The sequence below is a fragment of the Symphalangus syndactylus genome, chromosome 1 (assembly GCF_028878055.3).
Source record: "Symphalangus syndactylus isolate Jambi chromosome 1, NHGRI_mSymSyn1-v2.1_pri, whole genome shotgun sequence".
Classification (NCBI taxonomy): domain Eukaryota; kingdom Metazoa; phylum Chordata; class Mammalia; order Primates; family Hylobatidae; genus Symphalangus; species Symphalangus syndactylus.
The window spans coordinates 124,269,440-124,283,043 of record NC_072423.2 but is presented as its reverse complement, the minus strand read 5'-3'; positions in this window follow the sequence as shown (position 1 = coordinate 124,283,043).

Here is a 13,604-nt window from a genome sequence, read left to right as displayed (position 1 = left end):
GTACACACATCGCATGTCTCACTAGCATTTAAAATCTCCACCAAGGGGTGTGTTTCTACTACTCTAATGGGCAAAAGGGTACTGTATGGTGAGTTACTGGAGGAGTGTGCATGCTTGACAGCAGGGAAAGTCCCTACCATGGTTATCTCCAGCAAGGGCCAAATAAGTCCCCTTAGGGGTCAGAGGAGCCCAACCACAAGGCCAGAAGCAGCCAGTGTAGCCACTGTCTTTTTTTGCTGTCAGTGGGCAGCATCTCTAGGACTTATTTTCCCAGGGACTCCCTTGCCTGCTCATTTCTGGCTGTCTGCCTGTTCTAACACCCCCATGACTCTTATCACATAGCTGAACATAAGGACAAGGCTAAGCAAAATCTTCTGCTCTTGCTTTCAATTTTCCTTGGGAAACAAAGGAAAATCATGGCAAATCTACTTGATTAATTGCTAAGTATACTGAGCAGAAACTAGAGAGCTTTAGGAGCCCAAAGACCCATGGACACTGGAAAATATAAGGGGAACATTTTTCAAGAGTCTACTACATGGATTTAAGGGTAAAATAATATAATGTTTAGGATTTGCTTAAAAACTCTCCAAAAACATAAAAAGCAGGAGGACTGATGTAACAAGATTGGCAAAATGTTGCCAGCTATTAAAGCTGGGTCTTAGGTACCTAGAAGTTCATAATGTTCTCTACTTTGGAATATATCTGAAATTTTTCATTATAAAAGGGTAGATTTTTATGTACACTGTGTATGATGCCCATCTTAAACATTTGGCACATTATATTGTTTAATCTTTAAAAATGAAGAATCCAAGAGTCAGAGTGATTAGGTAATTCACTTAAAGAATGATGAAGACAGGATTTCCCTTGAGCTCTCTGACTCTAAAAAAGGCCCCAAGAGGTGGACTTTGAATTGTTCTTTGACTTCTAGGAAGGTAAAAATATTCCAGGAGGACAGCAACATGAGCAAACCCCAGGATAAGACCCACAAAATGGGACCAACAGTATAAGGAGATGGTTTCACAGCTCATAAATATATATTTTATTATCCAGTTGATACAAGCCAATTGTCTCATCACCTAATCAACCCTGAATAAACTAATAGAAGCAGATCAATGAGGTTGAAAATCAGGTACTGGAATAGAAGAACAATCAGTTTGAGTATCCAGCGAAACGAAAGTAGGACTTGAAAATACCCCATGAATTGCTCTGCCTCAGCTGTGTCGTAACTCCAATGTGAGAATGAAAGGGACAGGGTACCCTGAAGCTGGATGAGGCAGAGGCTCTGGATCCTCTTAACTTTCCTTTCCCCTTCCTTTTTCACTCCCAGCTCCTGGGCAAAAATTAAAATAAAAAATAACTTACTAAGAATTCGACAGCATGCTACGTGCCAGGCTGGATGCCAGAGATTTGGAGGTACAATAGACCTGTCCAGCCCTCCAAGAGCTGCAAGGAGGAAGCAGACTCTAAATTTCACTATGAAGCAAGAATGGAGCTTAGGTAAACAACTAGAAAGGGCTGCCCAAGGAAAGGTAGGCATGTTTAAGATGTGTTTGACTGGGAGATGAAGGTGGGAGGTATTACTGAAAAGTAGTAGAAAAGAAGGTTATAAAGGAAGGTAAAGGATTGCCTTTAGACTTGAGTGCCAGGCTAAGGGTAATGCAAAGCCATTGAGGTTTTTTGAGCAATACAGAGAAGTATCTCATATGCACTGTGGTAGACTACATTTTGAGGGCCAATTTTTTACACCTCCCTATGTCCACACCCTTTCCTATGTGATTTTCCAGTTCCCTGTGTTGACATCAGTAGAGTGTATTTCACCACCCCTTGATTTTGGGATCAGCTCTCAAAGTTACCAATGGGATCTGAGCAGATATGTCATGAAGCTGAGGCTTGAAATATGTTTTTGCAGTGGAGTATTCCTGTGTACTTCTGCCATTGCCATAATAAGGACATGCCCTGGACAGACTGCTGGCCCAGGAAGCATGAGAGACACTGCCCAAGAGACCTACAGGCTTGCAGTGAGAAGTAGAGCTTCCCCAGCTATTGCAAAGCAGATCCACTCAGCTGTGTTAGATCAGTCAATCCTCAGCCAACTCATGATATGTGGGCAAGCCCAGCTGAGATCAACAGACACGTCCACTAACCTGCAGATGAATAAGCTAAATAAATGCTTTGTGTTGTATGTTCCTGAGATTTTTGTGGTTGCTCATTACATGTAATAGCTGACTAACACACTACCATATTTCCCTCCAAAAAAATTACAAAATACTTTGTCAAGGAAACTAGTTACTCCGTGATCAACGGTGGGCACTTGTGAGGGTAAGGCTAGGAAGTATTTCTCTCCTCTTTTTGTGGAAGGAAGGGCAGGAGAGTGCTGGAAACAACTGTGGAGAAATCATGGTTCTGGGTAAGACAATGTGCTCACACCCCTCCTATGTATCTGACCTAGCCTAACTCTCCCAAACCTTCTAGAAAAAAAAAAAAATTCTTAGAAGTTAGGAGTAGTCTAGAAGGTTCTGGGAAACATTCAACCAATCCTGGAGAGTTGACAAGCAAACTGCCCTAGAAAAGTAAATATTATAAGTCATCAAAACATTGACATCCTTCCACACAACTTTCAAACCTAAATATTTCTGAGGTTTTGCAGTTTGCATCCATAAAAAACACATTTTCATCATATCAATGGAAATTTGGTTTATAACAAATTAATCTTTTTCAGCATATGAAAACCCACATATCTGAAGTCATAATCAACATGCCCAACATGTCCTGGGCATGTCTAACTCATTTTAGTTCTCTGATTTTAAAATGTTGGCTGACCTCAACTATTATAAAAGGTTAAAATGGTATAGTCCTCACAACTGTCAGCAACTCTGTTATTAGAAAAAAAATTGCACAATTTGAACATTTCAGTCCCAAGACCTTATCTTCTTTTCACGACAGCTAGTTCCAGGCAAGCTTGGGCAAAGCAGCCCTATGCATTTATTACTACCCTGATCGAGAAATTGAGGCTTTTAGCTGGTGAGAGGAAGAGAGAGAGAGAGAGAGAGAATTAGTTGTCCCCACAACTGACATTCAAACCTTAACAAACTTTCTCTTTCTCACAGACAGAGATGGGGCAGAAATGTACCTTGAGTGCTTTGCAACCCTCAAGTGTGGCCACAGCCTCACAGCTGTCTCCAGGCCCCCAGGCCCTGTCCTTCCAGACATCCCTTTACAGCAGATGCAGCTCAGCTCACATCCTGGTTAATCCCAAAAAACATGCTCTCCATGGCAGGCACTGCCCATAGGATGAATCAGAAGATCTCAAAGCAGCAATTTAACAAAGCCTTTCTAACTTTCAGGACTTTTAATCTAGCTTTTTATAGCATCTATAACAAAATAGACCTTATCAAAGTGTAAAAAGCACTCATGCTTTTTTGTAAACGTGCATAAGGCCCTCCCACAACCCCACAGCTTCCCCCAGCGTCACTCAGCATCTGAGCCCTTTCCTATCAACAATCCCATCCTCTGACCCCCGACAGCCTCAACTCATCCCTCTCCTGCTCCCTGTCAAAGCAGCAGTCCATCCCTGGGCCTGGTCCATCCACACTCTCCCTCGCTGACCTCTGGGATGGAGGGAAACTAAGCCAAGGAGATTAGGTGAGGATCAGAGACCAGGTCTGCACAGTTAGAGCTTATCCATGAGGCTTGTCATTGCCATGAGCAAGAGTATCTTGTTATGATGACACAACCCTTATCTCGTCAGACAGAAATATCCCATTTTGAGAGACTAAACATAGCATGGCAGAAAATGAGAAAGATACCAAACACAGATTGTCAGGGAAATCATTTATCAGAAGCCAATATAGCTCCAATCCCTCAGGTTTAAGGTCAGGGAGCAGGATGCAGGCCCAGGCATTGTTGCACCTAACAAAAGTCAATCGCTCCCTGATCACAGCCAAGCTAGTTCCCCAGGCCAGACACACAGTGTCCCCTGGTGACAAGGATAGATTCTCTCCTCGCCTGGGGTGAGAGGAACATGATACTGCCCACAGCACCATATCCTGGCTCCTTGATGATGTGCCAAAATGCAGAGCCTGAAGACACCAGCAAAACCTAAACCAAAAAGGTATACCCTAAAAGTCAAAGCTTCACCCTGCTTTTAATTCTTTCTCTCACCTGCTCACTTTTGTTCAACTGCCAATATTTATCTGGTCCTGGTAATCAGTATAATAAGGAAAAACTCAGACATACCTAAGTTCAATTTGAAATAAAGCAATTTATTCATTTTCTTTGTTGGGGTACATTAGACATCAAATCAGCCAGGACCACTGTTGGAATGTGCCAAGAGGTGTTCTTTCAGCCCAGCTGGGTACAGAAAATGACTATTTCCAGGTAAAAGTATTCATGAAGTCCCTGCCATGATAACTCTTAGTCTTACCAGGGGAACTCCAGCAGACAAAGGGGACACAGAATGTTCTGAAAGTGAGCAGGAAAGAGAACCGTGGAGCGTCATAAGCAAAGCAGGCCATCAAGGTACCATAAACACTTGACGGAGAATACTTCCTTTGAGATATTAACCCATGTTCTGCTCAGCGCTGTTTTCCTCTCATTGGGTTTCATGCAAGCAGCCTTTGTAATTCTATACCTTAGGGCATTTTTGCAGAGCCGGAGACAGAAGCTACTTGAGGTCAGAAACCTGTTCTCCTGTTCTCTGTAACAACCCTCTGATGAGGAAATACTGGGTGTTCCATAGACAGTGGAAAGAGGGATCATCTTATGCTGGCAACGAGAGAGTGCAGGGCAGAACTCCTGATGGTAAAAATGTCTACGAGTCCCATGAGTTTATGGGGACAGTATTCCAAGTAGGTCCTAAGACCTCTAGGGGATACCAGGGTCAGGGGGCTGGACCAGTGACCCAAAGCACCAGGCCTCCCGGCCTCACCAAAGATTATGGTGTCTCAAGTGAAACGTAAACAGGCCTCAGCACTAGCCAATGTGGACCCATGGCTCATGAATGGAGAAGTTTCCCCCTTTGCGTATCTCCATGAAGGACTCCCAGGACCTTGGCACAACCCCAGGGTGAAGAGATGCCCACCCGTTATACCAGAGGTGAAATTTCCTGTCAGCCTAGCAGAATGGGGCTTCTATATTACAACATTAAAAGGCTGGGCACGGTGGCTCATGCCTGTAATCCCAGCATTTTGAGAGGCCAAGGCGGGTGGATCACCAGAGGTCAGGAGTTCAAGACCAGCCTGACCAATATGGTGAAACCCTGTCTCTACTAAAAATACAAAAAATTAGCTGGGTGTGGTGGCACATGCCCGTAATCCCAGCTACTCGGGAGGCTGAGGCAGGAGAATCGCTTGAACCCAGGAGATAAAGGTTGCAGTGAGCCAAAATTGTGCCATTGTACTCCAGTCTGGACAACAAGACTGGAAAAAACAAGACTCAAAAAAACAAAAAACAAAACAATATTACAACATAAAAGAGGTGATCCTCCCCACCCACCCCACATTAAAGACTCAGGTTTATACCACCCCAAACACATGGGCAGGACCAGACTTTGCAAAACCTGCTACTAGAATTATAGGGACCCAGAAGGAAATATAAGATGGACACTGAGGACAAAGACTCAGAAGTAAGGAACTAAAATCCAAGCATTTAAAACCCATAGCCACACACAGTCCCCATAATGGACAAAGACAAACCTGGTATTTGACTTACATTAGTGAAGAGTGACTGGATCCTTAGTGAGGGGCACCTGGAAACACAAATCAGAGCCTCTGATTAGAAGCTACAGCTGTTGTGTGTGGTCACTTTCTCCTTTGAGTTCTAAATAAAATTGGCTCAGGCATCTTTCTCACAAGGTATAGGAGGTTTGGTGAATTTTTGGGAATGCATAATCAGAATATTTTTCTTAAGAAGACCAGGAGAACTGGCAGGGTCTCTAAGGTTTTTGTGTTTCTTTCCAGACAGGCCTTGTATAAGACTTAGATGTATAGTCAGTTTTGTTCTCAAAAGGCAATTACTCAATTGTCAAAACTCATCAAACTAAACACTTAAGATCAGTGTGTTTTACTATATGTTAATTAGACCTCAACTTAAAAAAAAAAGCCACACTTGTTATGGGAGTCCCTAAAATCTGGAAGCATAGACATATGTATGTCATCAAAGATATCTTCAATCTGATGCTATAATGTCTACAAGTCTCACACTTGACGATGCCCTAGATTGAGTTACATTATTGGAGACTGAATGTATATAATATTGTCAGTCTACAGCACGAGCTCAATCTATTTCAACAGGGATTACCTGGGCAAGACAGACCCAGGTGAGCAACCCGTAGCACAATGCCAGCATGACAATGTATGTAGGTTTTGCACTATGGCTGGGGGGAAATTCTGGTGTTTTTAAAAACTGGATTGGAAGAGAAAGATCTAAGCTGTGTTACTCATCCACTCGGCTCCCTTAAGCAAGTTTATTTCCCCTTCCTGGGCATTAGAGATCCAGATGTAAGAGGAGTAAGGTGAACAAGATGATAGATACATCTTAAACTTTATGACTCTATGTTTCATATCTCCAGAAAAACTCAGGGTGACTTTCATTATAAATCATATAAGTGAGACATCCTATAAATGAACATCCTTAAGAAGATGCTGTTATTCCAAGATTCCAAATAGAAAAACAAGCCTTAGCATGGTTGAGGCCACATAGCAAATTGAAAACAAAGTGCCTTATGATCCCATACTATTGAAGAGAAATGTATACTGGGATTTTCATGTTGCTAAGGGTAAAATCACCAGATTTGCATTTTAAAGACCCCTTTGACTGTTTGCAGACTACAGCAGAAAGGACTTATACCTCTGCCTTAGCATGAGAATTGACCCGCTAGCCTACAAGCGTGGGGCTCTGGAGTGGACTAGCTTTGAAAGATCCAGCCTGCCTGTATCTAGGGAGGTAGAAAGGTCTCCCCAGCAAACCACTGGCTATCAGGCTGGGGCCAGCATTGCTTTTACAGCCCAGGAAAAAAAAAAAAAAATATATATATATATATATATATAGAACATAGCCCAAGGACCAAACTGCAGCCCAGCAGTCACTTGCCTGTGCTTCATTAGGCTAAGCTTGGCTGACTCGGCCCAGATAAGGTCATCACATAGAGAGTATTTTTTAAAGATTAAAAAGCAACAAACCCACTGCAATGCAACACCAGTAAATTATATCTCATAGACGACCAACGCACCCAGGACTGCAGGCCCTGTGTGATTCCAATGTCAAGAGCACCACCTGCTGCCCAGACTGTGCAGAGTCTGGTTTGTCCTTCCTTTCTCTTCAACATCAGCAAAAAGTGCTTCAATGGAGGGTCTCAAACTGAATGAGTATGCTATCAAAGTCCAAGATATGTGATCTGTTGCATTATTTTTCACTTTTATAATGAATTTTTAAAGTTAATCCAAACATATGCCAGGTTGTCAGACTGATAAAGTAAAGGAAAATCATAAAACCAGATTCCAGACCTTTATTTTGCATTGTTAGGATATGGCTAGGAGGTCGTGACAGGTGCTATTATTTTAATTGTTGAAGGTTAATGAAACAGAACAGAAGTGGACTAACTCATTAAGGAAGCATTTATACTAACAAAAGCCAAAGGACTCAGCTGCAAGCTCCACAGTGATTATGGAAAAGTGATGTGAGACTTAAGTGATGCAGGGTTCACAAGGGTGTAAGCACACCTAACTCAAAAGAACCTGAGACAGAGCAGTTAGGAGCTTGTTTGTAGTGTGAAAAATAAGAAAGAAAAGCATCATCTACCCCATTAAGTTGACATAGATTATTGATGCAGTTTTATTTTAACTTAATTTGCAATGTTATTTTGCTTTATGATTATTGATTACAAGGGTAAGAAATGTATACCCAGTATTGTTTGAAATATTTAAGTTTCATTGTATAAAATGATTTAATTACTTCCAACTGGTCTTCCTCTCGCTCTCTCGCTCTCTCTCTCTCTCACTCACACACACAGTATTATTTGTTAAATGAATTAATAAATGATATCAACACAGAGAGTTTGCCAGAATTTCTTCCCTCTAAAAAAGACCCATACGTGACTCAGTCAGGTTTGGCCGAGATAGTGCTATGCTGTGTAACAACCCCAATGTTACTTACAGTAACAATCATTTGTTTTTCTCATTCACGGGTCTGCAGGTCACTTAGGGCCACTCTGCATCAGTCTACAGGCCAGGTTCATGTCTGCTCCATGTGTCTCTCATCTGTGAACCAGAACTTCTCAGGACATGCAGATGGCAGAAGCAGGAGAGGCCAAACGAAACAGGCAAACATATATAAAGCCTCTGCTCATATCTCATTGGCCAAAGCCAGTCACATGGCTAACATCAATGGAGGAGAGAAGCACATTCCCTCCCACGGAAGTTGCCTAGGATGAGGGAGAGGTGGAAAGGTAGAATTATGGGTAAATAATACATCTATTGCAGATCCACATTTTAGAAGCACTGCTTTCAAGGAAAGGAATAATTTACATTCCCATTACTTTCTTTAAAAAAATGTAGCACCTCCAATCCAAGTGGTAAATTAAGTCCATGTAATTTATTCTCTTCCCCCATCAAATCTCCATCAAAATAACAAAATAAACTTCAGGATAAAAAAATTCTAAATCAGCTGGGCTCGGTGGCTCATGCCTGTGACTGCAGCACTTTGGGAGGCCGAGGCGGGAGGATCACAAGGTCAGGAGATCGAGACCATCCTGGCTGACACAGTGAACCCCGGTCTCTACTAAAAATACAAAAAAATTAGCCCGGCGTGATGGCAGGCGCCTGCAGTCCCAGCTACTCGGGAGGCTGAGGAGAATGGCGTGAACCCAGAAGGCGGAGCTTGCAGTGAGCCCAGATGGCACCACCGCACTCCAGCCTGGGAGACAGAGCAAGATGTCTCAAAAAAAAAAAAAAAAAAAAAATTCTAAATCATAACAGGTTTCTTAACAGGAAGCCAGAGAGGGCTTTAAGCCTAAAACTTAAAAACTGACATAGGGGTTAAACTGATAAAGGGAACCTGGAAGAAGTGCTGTCCTTTTCACCATCTGCTGCATGGATGTCTAAGAAGGGCTCAACTGGACATGAGGTGATGGGATCCCAGGAACCTGGCTTTCACCTGAGCTTGGGACCAAAGAAGTTAGAGATGGAGGTAGATGGTGCTTGCAGTCAGTGGAGAACAATGCCTTGCAGGAGTGGCCCTGTGGCCTGCTGCCAAGGTCCCACGGAATGGAATTGAGGGTGACCTCAGCTCTCACTGGCGATCACCCTGCATACACTGTACATGGGGATAGCCAGCCCTAGGGTACATGGGCCCTGCTGGTAATGACTCCTGCCATCGGCCACTGGGCTGGGTGGTGAGAAGACCTTGATCTTGGCAGCCTTGGGCTGCTGACATGGACATGGAAGAGAAAATGCTCAACGGTGGCACTCCTATGGTAAGATGCCTCCCTCCATGGAGAGGAAGCCCTCCACTGACCCTCAATGGACATGCCCGAGTGTCCAGTATTATGCAAATGAGACCAGTCTTGTCTATGAAAATGAACAATGGGAATAATCACAGGATGTGAGAAATGACTCCACAGTCTAAAAGAAGCAGCCCATCTGGGCACGGTGGCTCACTCCTATAATCCCAGCACTTTGAGAGGCTGAGGCAGGAGAATCACTTGAGCCCAGGAGTTTGAGACCAGACTGGGCAGTGTGGTGTAACCCCATCTCTACAAAAAATACAAAACTTAGCCGGGCATGATGGTGTGTGCCTGTAGTTCCAGCTACTGGGGAGACCAAGGCAGGAGGATTGATTTAGTCCAAGTGGTCAGGGCTAGAGTAAGCAGTGATTGTGCCACTGTACTCCAGCCTGAGTGGCAAAGTGAGACCCTGTTTCAAAAAAAAAAAAAAAGAAGAAGAAGAAGCCCATACTAACTAAACTATTAAACTATTGCAACTCTGGCACATGGATTCACAGGTTAATGAAACAGAATATGGCCTAGATATAGACTTAATGCATAAGAAAATGTTGTATATAATAAATGAGGTATTCTTGAAAATTTTTTTTAAAATGAGTAGATCAATAAGAATTGTGTCAGGACAAGTGATTAGCTCTTGGAGGAGAAAAATAGAACTGGATTCCATATTTATCTCCTTGCACCAAAAAAAATTCTGGATGGATGAAATATTTACTGTTTAAATATTTAATAAGTGTATACACAGGCGGGTGTTTTAATATTTAATCTTGGTGTGGGGAAGCCCTCTCTAAGCAATCTACCAACATCAGAACCCAAAACAGAAGGCCAGGGAGTGAGACTATCAGAAGATCATGTTTTCTTGAAAGGAAAGCTTACCGGGCTGTGCTCCAGAGTGATGGGCAGAAAGTAGGGAAGCAGCACTTAGGGATGGCACTAGACACTCTAACCATTTCCTACACACCCAAGACCCTCCGCTTCTTTGAAATCTACCCACACTCACCCTCCTCTAAAAAGGCTAGCCCACGTACCATATGACCTGCCGCCACTAGCTGACACAGCTAATTGGACTGGAGGTGGACACCTGACCCAGGCTGAGCCAGTTTCCTCCCCAGGAATTTGGATATGGAACCCTGAGAATTTCTTTCCTCTAAAAAAGATCCATACATGACTCAGTATCAATCAGGTTAGCTCTGAGGAGACAAGCTGTAAGGTAATGGAGGCTTGGGGGCCAGAGTGGGCTCCATGACACCCATAAATGTGAGTGAGCAAGACCCAGGAAGCCGGTGTGAAGTGCACTGGAGTGCAGCAGAGAAAAGAGAGAACACCCTGTTCCAAGGCCTTGCCGAGAGCTCACTGAGCCTCAGAGGGACAGCAAGGCTGGGGAAGCCAAGCAGGTGACCGTCTTATTCTCAGGAAGATCTTTTCCTGGAGATTCCCTCCACGACCTTTCAATAAGCCCCCTTTCCACCTGAGTTGTTTGGGCTCTTCATCTTCCTGGCAACTCCCTGATTCCCGATGAAAATGCAGCTCATAAGGCATGGATCCATTGTCAGGAACAGTGCCATAAGCAGGAAGGAACAAAGCAGAGATAAGGGGAACCTGTGTGTGAGGGACGAGACCCAGCTGCTGCCTCTGTTCTGTTTGAGAGGTATGTGAGCCAGCCATAAAAGCACAACCTGGGAAAACAGAACCGGGGAAAACAACACTCAGTCACTCAGAGCTTATGGAAGGGAAGAAGTCTGTGTTGGGAAGCCTGGTAAAGGAAAAAACCCTCAGAAGCAGCAAATGTGGGACAAAATGTCCCATGGTGCTTCTGTTTATTTTCAAGGGAGTAGACAAAGCGGAGAAACAGAGTGATGTTCAGCCCTTCAACGATTTTTATGAGGGCTGAACGAGTCAAGCCAGGCAGCTTGAAAGCGGCTGCCTTGCAGGTACAAAGACCCAGAGTCCTCTGATTCCAGGAGGGAGAGCAGCTCCGCTGACTTTTCACAACCTTATACTGTTTCTCTGATTTTGATTTCTTCCTCCCTCAGGGGAAGTTTGAAGCGAGAAGCACAATAAAAGGAATCACCCTCACGTTTGAAGCCTCCGCTCTCCCTCCTTAATGATAGTGCTGAGCTGGAGCTACTGGGCAGAAGTTGAGCCTTTTATAAAAATAGAATCAAACTTCACTGATCTCAATTTGGAGAATGGAGGCTCTTCTTGAAAAACTGTTTTTGGTTTTGTTTCTTAATGAGTCCAGAAGTACAGATCAGCCTAGGGCCATGGTCAAAAAGTGAAGAGTTGAGCCTCAAAGAAATAAGGAAAATTGAAACTAAGAGACATCGACAAGTCATGGGCCACTGTCATTTCTTTTTTCTTTTTTACTTTTTGGGACGGAGTCTCGCTCTGTTGCCTAGGCTGGAATGCAGTGGCACATTCTCAAATCACTGCAACCTCCACCTCCCAGGTTCAAGCAATTCTCCTGCCTCAACCTTCTGAGTAGCTGGGATTACAGGCACCTGCCACGGTGCCCAGGTAATTTTTGTATTTTTAGTAGAGATGGGGTTTCACCATGCTGGCCAGGCTGGTCTCGAACTCCTGACCTCGTGATCTGCCCACCTCGGCCTCAAAGTGCTGGGATTACAGGCGTGAGCTACCATGCCCAGCCCCACTGTCATTTCTGTTGTAACTTTAGTAGTAGTGAGACTGTGTCAGTTGGCTATGTCTCCACAGCCATGAATCTGAGCTGAAAAGCAACTTTAATTCCTGCTGATGATTGAGGTGGATGGGGGAGCAAGTGTCTTCCTTTTTACATACCTATCCAAGATATCAAACATGGCCACATCCTCTCCCTGGTATTAGACGCATAGGTGGGAGAGCATTTTATATATATTTTATATATATATATATATATATATATATATACTCTTGAGGAAGGAGCTCTTGAGATAAAGCCCATCCCTCTAATTCTATTTGTGGCTAAATAACGTCCCTAGATAGTAATTATACGGTTTTTCCACCTTAAATTTCCCCTCTTTCTCTCATTTCAAGCTGGTTCTTAGGATACATGGCAAGACAGAAAGAAGGCGTGTATTAGTCCATTTTCACTGCTATAAAGGAATACCTGACACTGAATAATTTATAAAGAAAAGAGGTTTATTTTGACTCACAGTTCTGCAGACTATCCAGAAAGTGTGGTGTGGGCATCTTCTTCTGGTGAGGCCTCAGGAAGATTTCAATAACGGCAGAAGGCAAGGGGAACCAGCATGTCACATGGTGAGAGAGGGAGCAAGAAAGAGAGAAAAAAAAAAAAAAAGAAGCAAGAGAGAAAGGCAGTAGATTCTTTTCAGCAACCAGATCTCACATGAACTCATTACCAAGTGGAGAGCACCAAGCCATTGATGAGGGATCCACCCCGTTACCCAAACACCTCCCATCAGGCCCCACCTCCAACACTGGTAATCACATTTCAACATGAGATTTGGAAGGGACAAACATCCAAACTATATCAATAAATAAGCCATAGGATCTACTGTGTTTGTTCCCAAAATCCACAACCAGAATTAGGGTGAGGTGAGTGAGGCACTATCCTCAGTTGCAAATTTTTTTTTCAGACTGGGTCAGGCTTGTTGCCCCGGCTGGAGTGTAGTGGCATGATCTCAGCTCACTGTAACCTTCGCCTCCCAGGCTCAAGCCATCCTCCCACCTCAGCCTCCCGAGTAGCTGGGACTATAGGCACATGCCACCATGCCTGGCTAATTTTTTATTTTTTTATACAGATGAGGTCTCACTAAGTTTCCCAGGCTGGTCCCAAACTCCTGAGCTCAAGCAATCCTCCTGCCTCAGCCTCCCAAAGTGTTAGGATTACAGATGGGAGCCACTGCACCTAGCCTCCTCAGCTGCAAAATTTAAGGAGCTACCAAAACACTCAGTAATCAAGATAAGTAATATTTTCATGCAATAGTTTAGAAAAAGAAAATAGATACCAAAAGAAATCTGATTTTTGAGGCACACTCTTGAATGTAGTGGGTGAGGAGGATACCTGATCCACCTCACCTGATCCCAGCCCTGCCCAGAGTAGGATTTGGAGGTCCGTGGAGGATGTAGGAAGAGAGAAAGGGGTTTA